Genomic DNA, 7,997 nt, shown 5'->3' with positions numbered 1-7,997 from the left:
TCCTAACATGGGAGATCGATATGTGCACAAAATCAAAGTATAATTTCTAAGTGCTAACTCGGGAATTCTTCTATGTGACTCGTCTAAGGGCGTTGGTCATCAGGAGGAAAATGTGTGGAGTTTGGACACTTCCAGATCTGTCGCTGAACTCCCCGAATTCTGACACATTTCCTCTATATCTGCTGATTTTCGACCAATCATCATGCAGTAACTTTTTCATGAGAACGGATGAAAGGGGAATGAATGAGGGGTAAACATTTCTCATCTGAGCGGGATAAGGGAAAGTCAGAGGATGTACTAACTTCTATGAAAGGAAGTAACATCTGTTATCTATTTTTCCCACGTTAAAAACGTTATTTTTCTCAGAAAAATGAAATAATATTTGGTGACAATATTTAGCATGATTAATAAAATGACTGGTTTAGACCCAGGGGCCTTTCAGGTCTCACATTAATAAATCGTCATAAAATATTTTCGCGGAAAAAATAATTCATGAAATTTGCACAGATCATAGATAACGATGTATATACGCTGATCCATACATTTTCGGAAAAGTTATAAGTCAATGCTTTTTTAACGGTTTTTAATTTAAAGTCTATGCCCGAGTTAACTGGAGGTATGGACTGTATAATAAATCCTATTTATAAACAAGGTCAGAGTAGACAATATAAAACAAAAAAATAAAATAATTCACAGTTGAAATTAGATAGCTCTTATTGTTTTTTTTTTAATTCTCACCTTTTATCGATATTAGATGTTGCTTCATCCAAGACAAGAATTTTATTCTGACGAAGAATTGTTCTGGCGAGACATATTAATTGTCTTTCTCCTACGCTGAAATTACGTCCTCCTTCTGTTAAATATGTATCCAATCTACCAGGCAATTTACTTATAACTTCTTTTAATTGCACCTTTAATTGAGTTTTTTTTCAAAAATCAGTTTATAATAATTGAACGTACTCATCAAAAACAACTGTAAAATATCAAGTAATTGATTAATCCTCAACGACTTGTGTGGTTTCTTACAGACGAGAACCAACTTTCCTTCAAAAAATTGTTTTTTAAGACATTTTAAAAATATCAGAAAATCAATACATTCCTAAGTATTAAACTCGTAGAAAATGCAACAATAAATTTATTTTTGTGCCCCTACATTTTAAGAAAATATAATGCAGTCTCACAGATTCCACATGAATAACCTTGTTCATTAAATATTCAGAATAATGTGTATGTGTAATGTGTGTTTTCAGCACTTGTCTGCATCGCAAGTTCTCAAGGAGACTATTTAAAATATGAAGGTATAATGAAAATATCTTTACAGTGATACTATTTCTTATGTGTAATGTTCTTAACCTCTTCCATAACTTGATGTCCGTGAAAAACCACGGAGAAGAAATCACGCTCGTCTTACATTAGCCTAAAAATCAATTTTTCTACAATTTTGCGAGGGTTAATACAGAAAAATTCAAATGTCTAACTGTTTACGTAAGTAGTAAAGGTCTGGCCAAAAAAGGTTCTTAGTTAAAGCATTCTTTCGAATTACAGTACGTTTTGGTTTACCGAATAATATTGAATATGGCCCACGTCTGATATACATTTATTTGACCGACTTTTACAGTGTTTAATTTTGTAACCCTTGTTATATAGCATTCAATTTGTTCATTTAATATCATGTAATAAACTGTAAAATTTTTCCTGTTTCATGCATTATTTTACGATCGTTTTTTTAAATATTAAATACTCCTGCCTAAATAATCAGCAAACCTTTAAAGTTTTTTTTATCCCTTTAAACAGCGATTACTTTTGCATGTACTTGTTTGAAAACTGTGTAATTAAAGTGTATAAAATAAAAAAAATTATATTATATATAAAATTATATTAGTCAGATCTAACAGAACTTTTGTTTATGTTTTAAAGTCAACATTGTTTCTAAAAGAATAAAACAATAACATTGTTGCCCTTTAACCTAGTTCTAAACTAAAAGAAGCATTTGTATAGAGAGTTATAAAATTATTCGCAGTTTATCGATAATTAAAATAGGGTTGAGCAGGATTTATTTACTCAGTTCTGTGAAAGTAAGTATTTTTTCCAACACTTAATTTCAAAGAAATCTCTTGCCTTAAAATATTAAACTCAAAATCATTTGATGAAACTTGGAATAATTTATAATCCACTGTTAGAATTTAAAAAATTTATTTTTTTGCATTATCAGATCAAATTATGTTTTTCAATCCACGAGTGTTTTATATTGTTAGACAGACAAACTGCAGAAATAAAAGATTGCGTTTTTCCGTGAATTTGGACAATATTTAGTTATAATTCTTCTGGAGCATGGTACCTGTGAGAAATCACACAAGCAATACTGTTTATTGAATAGCATAAAAATATTTGTCTATTTCTAACCTCTTCTATGGCTTTCCACAATTGATCATCTGAATATTCATTGAACGGATCGATATTTCTTCGAAGAGGACCAGTAAACAACATTGGATCCTGAAAACATAGAAGTATACTTTATAAATGACTACTTAGTTGACAATTTTTTGTATTAAATGAGATGCTTTACACTGTTGAAAAATATAATTACATTATCTAAAAAATGTGGTAAAAGACACATGAGACGTTTACCTTTAATGCATTAGAAATGATATGATTAGGTTTTCTTACTTAGGAAAATAATTTTCGCAAACCGTTTCTCACGTTTAAATGCCTTCTTCTCTGTTTTTATTTAAATTGGGTTAGTATATAGAAACATGACGCTTGCCAAATCTACTGAGAGGGGTCTCCTCCTTGGAGGATTTTCTGTGAAAAACTAGCCCTTAATGCACTGTTACAATAATAAATAAAATCTAGAAAGCTTCGTGTGGACAGTCTGATGATAAGGAGTAAACCTAAGACCAACTACCAATGTTCAATGATAAAAATACTAAACACTGGTAGTTTCAGTTTTTGCTATTCAACATAATTTCAATTTACTATAAAATTCATCATAAAAAATCCTTCTGTTCTGCAAATTAGTTTCATTTACGCAGCTTCCTTTTTATTCAGATTTCAGTTTTTCGGCACGATTTATTATTCAGTTTTAATAAAAATTATAATTTTTAAATTAGATATTAATATATTTAAATACTTTCAAATTAGTATTGTAGTATTAAAACATGAAAATATAACTTTTATATTAATAATTTTCGCAAACTCTTTATCATTCATTTGTTTTAGTGTTTAAAACAGTTTATTACCTGAATTCGCTTCATTGAAACCAATATTTCTGCAACTAAATTCATCGCTTGAGAAAATATATTAAAAGTGCTGGTAAATATAATCACTGAAAAACTCATAGTGACAAACACAATTTCAGCATATAAATGTCCTCTATTCAAAAAGAATGCAAGAAATGTCAATGAAATAAATAATTTCGATACAGGATATGCAAGTATTAATGATATTCCTCTTGTATATAAAAACAATTCAACTTTTTTCATTTCTTTTCTGCAAAATAAAAATAATCTATTAATACGAACTGTACAGATAGAAAAGTATATTTATTCAATTAAAAACAAATTAGTTTGAGAATACAGAGTAAAACCAGTGTAAACCGGCAAATCAGGTATTGAATATATTTTTTATTAATTTGGCAGGTTTAAGTTCTGAAAATCTTTTCGTTTACAGGTTTTTGTTTTATGCAGTTTTATCAGTTTACACAGGTGTTTACTTTATTTCATCGCACTTACATTCTGCTTTTTTCTATTAACTTGGTATATGGCGATTCCCAAGTGAACATTTTAATTATTCTCATAGCAGTAATCATCTCATTCAATAGGTTCAATCTTTTGTCTCCCAAAGTAGCAGCTTCTGATCTACAATTATTATATTACAATTTAAATATAAGCATATAATTATGTATAGATATGAAATTAAACAATACACATTTAACTAACATTGAAAGACAATTCTCCATAAATTTATTTTTTAGGCACTAAATATCACGCATTTTCTTTAATTTACTCGCATAACATTTTTACATCGTTTTCCATGTTAGAAATTCACATATTTCCATAATCTGTGTTTCTACTTTTTACTCTGTCAAGACGTATGTTTTAAATATTTTACACTCATTACGCAAGTATAAAAAATGCAACTATTCAATTCATTCCGGAATCACAGAAATATGAAAATTCATGCTTGCTTGAATAAGTGCAATTACTGGTTTTCCAGATTGCAAGTTAATAATCTACATTTTCCTTCCATCAACTTTTCTAATATCAAAGAATAAAGCAGAGAGCTCGATTAAGTAAGATTTTATAATTTTTAAAATATGTAAATTTCATCCTTATTAATGATCATTATAGCTTTAGCTTTTAGCTTTGGAAAGTTCTATTTTCTCTGTTCGTGGAAATTATAATTGTTCTTAACCCTCAGGCTACAAGGTAAAGTTGTATAAAGAAAACCGATTAGAAACATTACTTTCAAGAGATTCATCTCAAACATTTAAGCCAATTTTGAATGATTGCATGTTTAAAAAAGAGAAAAAAAAACATGATTTTTTTATTTTAATTAGAGACATTTTACAACTATGTAATTTAAAATAATAATTACCTGAATTTTGTATATAGTTTGCTCAAAGCAATTTGGAAAGGAATGTAAAAAAATAAGGCCAAGAATCCGATTAAAATAGTCCATCCATAATATTGCCACAAAATTGCTATTGTGATAATGATGAAAAAAGGATTTGCAAATAAATATGAAATGAAGTAAATTTTCTGTCAGGAAGAGTTCTTGAACAAAACGATCCAGAAACATTAGATACATTAAATTACAAAATTAAAAATAATAGTTACCTGAATTTTGAATATAGTTTGCTCAAAGCAATTTGTAAAGGAATGTAAAAAAGTAAGGCCAAAAATCCGACTAAAATAGTCCATCCATAATATTGCCACAAAATTGCTATTGTGATAATGATGAAAAAAGGATTTGCAAATAAATATGAAATGAANGGTCGAATGAGTGTTGCCAGCTAAAACACGTAAAAATAATATTAAAGTAGCCAAGACATAGCCAAATATTGTAGCGCCACATCACTAGCGGACATTTGAAATTTGCCGACTAGGACGGTCGATAAACCAAGGGGTCGGTTGATCGGGGGGCGGATAATCGAGGTTCTACTGTACCTTCATTATCAAGGTCAATGTCCCAGATTAACTTTTTTAATTTTAATGTGTTCGGAGTAGTTTCTTTTCTGAAGAAACATTTAAAATACAGTAGTTCATATCATGTCTCCGGTTCTCTAAGTGTCTCATAAGTTTTACTAACCAGAAATTAATATCCATTTTTATTCCTTCTTCTAATTACAGTAGATTCCCTTGTAAAATGCGTTCATATAATACGGATTCGTATATGACGGCGAAAAAAATTGCGACAGTATTCGTATAAACATGCTAAAATAAACTCCTATAATACGGTAAAACGTCATCGCCGACTCATGTCGCGACAGGATTGATCGAATCTAGACCAATAACGGATATTTCACAAACCGTTGAGTTTAAACGAGCAGTGCACCTTTTATTATTTAACGGCCATAAAAATTATATTTATTGATGTCTCCAAAGTTCAGCAAATTTTTCGCAGAAAAATAATTTATCAGGAAACATGTGCCCGCCGTTTGATGCGCCGCTCTACGTCGAAAACAAGCGTAAGCAATGGCGTCGTCAAACGGTTCATTCTCGGTAAGTAATCCTACAATTTTTTGTTTATAGCATAGTTTATATGGATTATTCTGAATAAATTATACGTGTTTTGGAAATGTTGAGTCAAATTCGTCTAGAATTAATTAATTTTATAGACGAAAACCTTTCAAACAGCAATAGTCCGTAAACTGCATATGTGCCGGGCTGTGATTGGCTCAAGTATTTAAGGACTCATACAACATAAAATTCATAAAAGACGAAACGTATCTATTGTGTTATAGGGGGGTCTACTCTATTCCATATGGTATTGATGCTGTTTGATACAGATGTTAGGTACAATTTTATATTCTATCCTTGTTATTTNAGAATAAAGCAGAGAGCTCGATTAAGTAAGATTTTATAATTTTTAAAATATGTAAATTTCATCCTTATTAATGATCATTATAGCTTTAGCTTTTAGCTTTGGAAAGTTCTATTTTCTCTGTTCGTGGAAATTATAATTGTTCTTAACCCTCAGGCTACAAGGTAAAGTTGTATAAAGAAAACCGATTAGAAACATTACTTTCAAGAGATTCATCTCAAACATTTAAGCCAATTTTGAATGATTGCATGTTTAAAAAAGAGAAAAAAAAACATGATTTCTTTATTTTAATTAGAGACATTTTACAACTATGTAATTTAAAATAATAATTACCTGAATTTTGTATATAGTTTGCTCAAAGCAATTTGGAAAGGAATGTAAAAAAATAAGGCCAAGAATCCGATTAAAATAGTCCATCCATAATATTGCCACAAAATTGCTATCGTGATAATGATGAAAAAAGGATTTGCAAATAAATATGAAATGAAGTAAATTTTCTGTCATAAATAAATATATTAATTTAATTAAATATGTATATAATAAGTATTAATCAAATTATAATAAATGTAAGACTTAATATAAACATTTCAAAAATCATAAAATAAAATATTAACATATTAAATTTGCAGCACCTACTGTACATTTTATAGAAAAGCGTTCATTTGAAAATTACAAAACGCTATGCTAGATTATTGAAAAAAAGTTGATTGCAGGTTACTACAAAAATTTAAATAACACAGGCCTGCATTTTTCGGTATCATGTTTTTCAAATTTTGGCGATGGACTCCTATGTATTTTTGTGCGCCGAATCCAAAAATGACCTTGGTTTTTTTCCTTTACGTCAGAATATTTTCTAATTGCAACCTGTCAAAAGTGTCATATATTGAAAAAATCAAAAATATAAGACTTACTACCAGGTTTAAATTCATCGGAAATGCTGGCATCTGTCGGTTTATGATAAAAACAAGTCATTCACATCATAAACTGGCAGATAGCAGCACTTTCGTCTTTAAACGTTTTGAACATCTCAACTGTTAGTGTTGGTGCAACTGTTTGCGGGTATCGTCCGCTATCAAACGTGTTGGTGTCAGTTGATAGCTGTAGAGGCTTGAATGCTAACATGCAATGTTTGACATGGTGTCAAGAGGCTATAAAAAGTCTGCAGATTCCTTTTGTTACATTTGTGGTGAGTTAATTAATGGTGTCAAGGCAAAAAAGGAATATAACATCGTCCGTGCGGCAAGTGTACCTCGCGTATTTCGGTGTAAAAATAGGAAATCAAGACAAAACTTGGGCACCTCACTATGTTTGCTATACGTGTGTTGAAGGACTGAGACGGTTGTCAAAGGGTCAACAACATGCTTTCAGATTTGGCGTTCCGATGATCTGGCGAGAGTGACAAAAGCATACTGATGATTGTTACTTTTGTTCAGCAGGTGTTCACAGTGTTCACGGTTTCAATGTAAAGAATAAAAAGAACATCGTCTATCCAAATCTACCATTGGATTTACGTCCTGTCCCTCATGATCCAGACATGCCAGTGCCTATGCAACCAGAACATTACTCTGAAGTAGATGGTTCAGAAATTGAATCAAGTGAAGAAATCGAAGACAATGAAAAGGAGTACGAACATGGAAATTTTGCATTACAACCATTTACACAAAGTGAACTGAACGATTTGATTCTGGACATACATCTGACCAAAGAGGCTTCAGAATTGCTTGGTTCAAGGCTTAAAGATAAGAATTTGCTCGCAGCTGGCGCTTCGTTATCCTGGTACAGGTACAGAGAAAAAGATTTTATTCCATACTTTTCGAAAGAAGGAGACTTAATATTCTGCTATGATGTGTGTAGACTGTTTAAGACATTCAACATTCCATACGAAAGCACTGATTGGAGACTATTCATCGATTCGTCAAAACGAAGCCTTAAAGTTGTCCTGCTTCACAACG

General features: G+C 30.6%; 1 long non-coding RNA gene across 1 annotated transcript; it reads right to left on the bottom strand.

Moving 5' to 3' along the window:
- Window positions 1-3,254: 3,254 nt before the first annotated feature.
- Window positions 3,255-4,702, bottom strand: LOC111634722. Its single transcript, XR_002758270.1, has 3 exons — window positions 4,597-4,702; window positions 3,732-3,857; window positions 3,255-3,489 (listed from the first exon to the last, which is right to left on the bottom strand). It is a non-coding gene; the product is annotated as an uncharacterized LOC111634722 (long non-coding RNA).
- Between the last annotated feature and the right edge of the window lie 3,295 nt (window positions 4,703-7,997).

The sequence above is a fragment of the Centruroides sculpturatus genome, unplaced genomic scaffold, assembly GCF_000671375.1.
Source record: "Centruroides sculpturatus isolate CEXI.00-Female unplaced genomic scaffold, Cexi_2.0 scaffold822, whole genome shotgun sequence".
Lineage (NCBI taxonomy): Eukaryota > Metazoa > Arthropoda > Arachnida > Scorpiones > Buthidae > Centruroides > Centruroides sculpturatus.
Note: the sequence above shows the minus strand (reverse complement) of the source record. Positions and strands in the feature narration are given on the sequence as shown.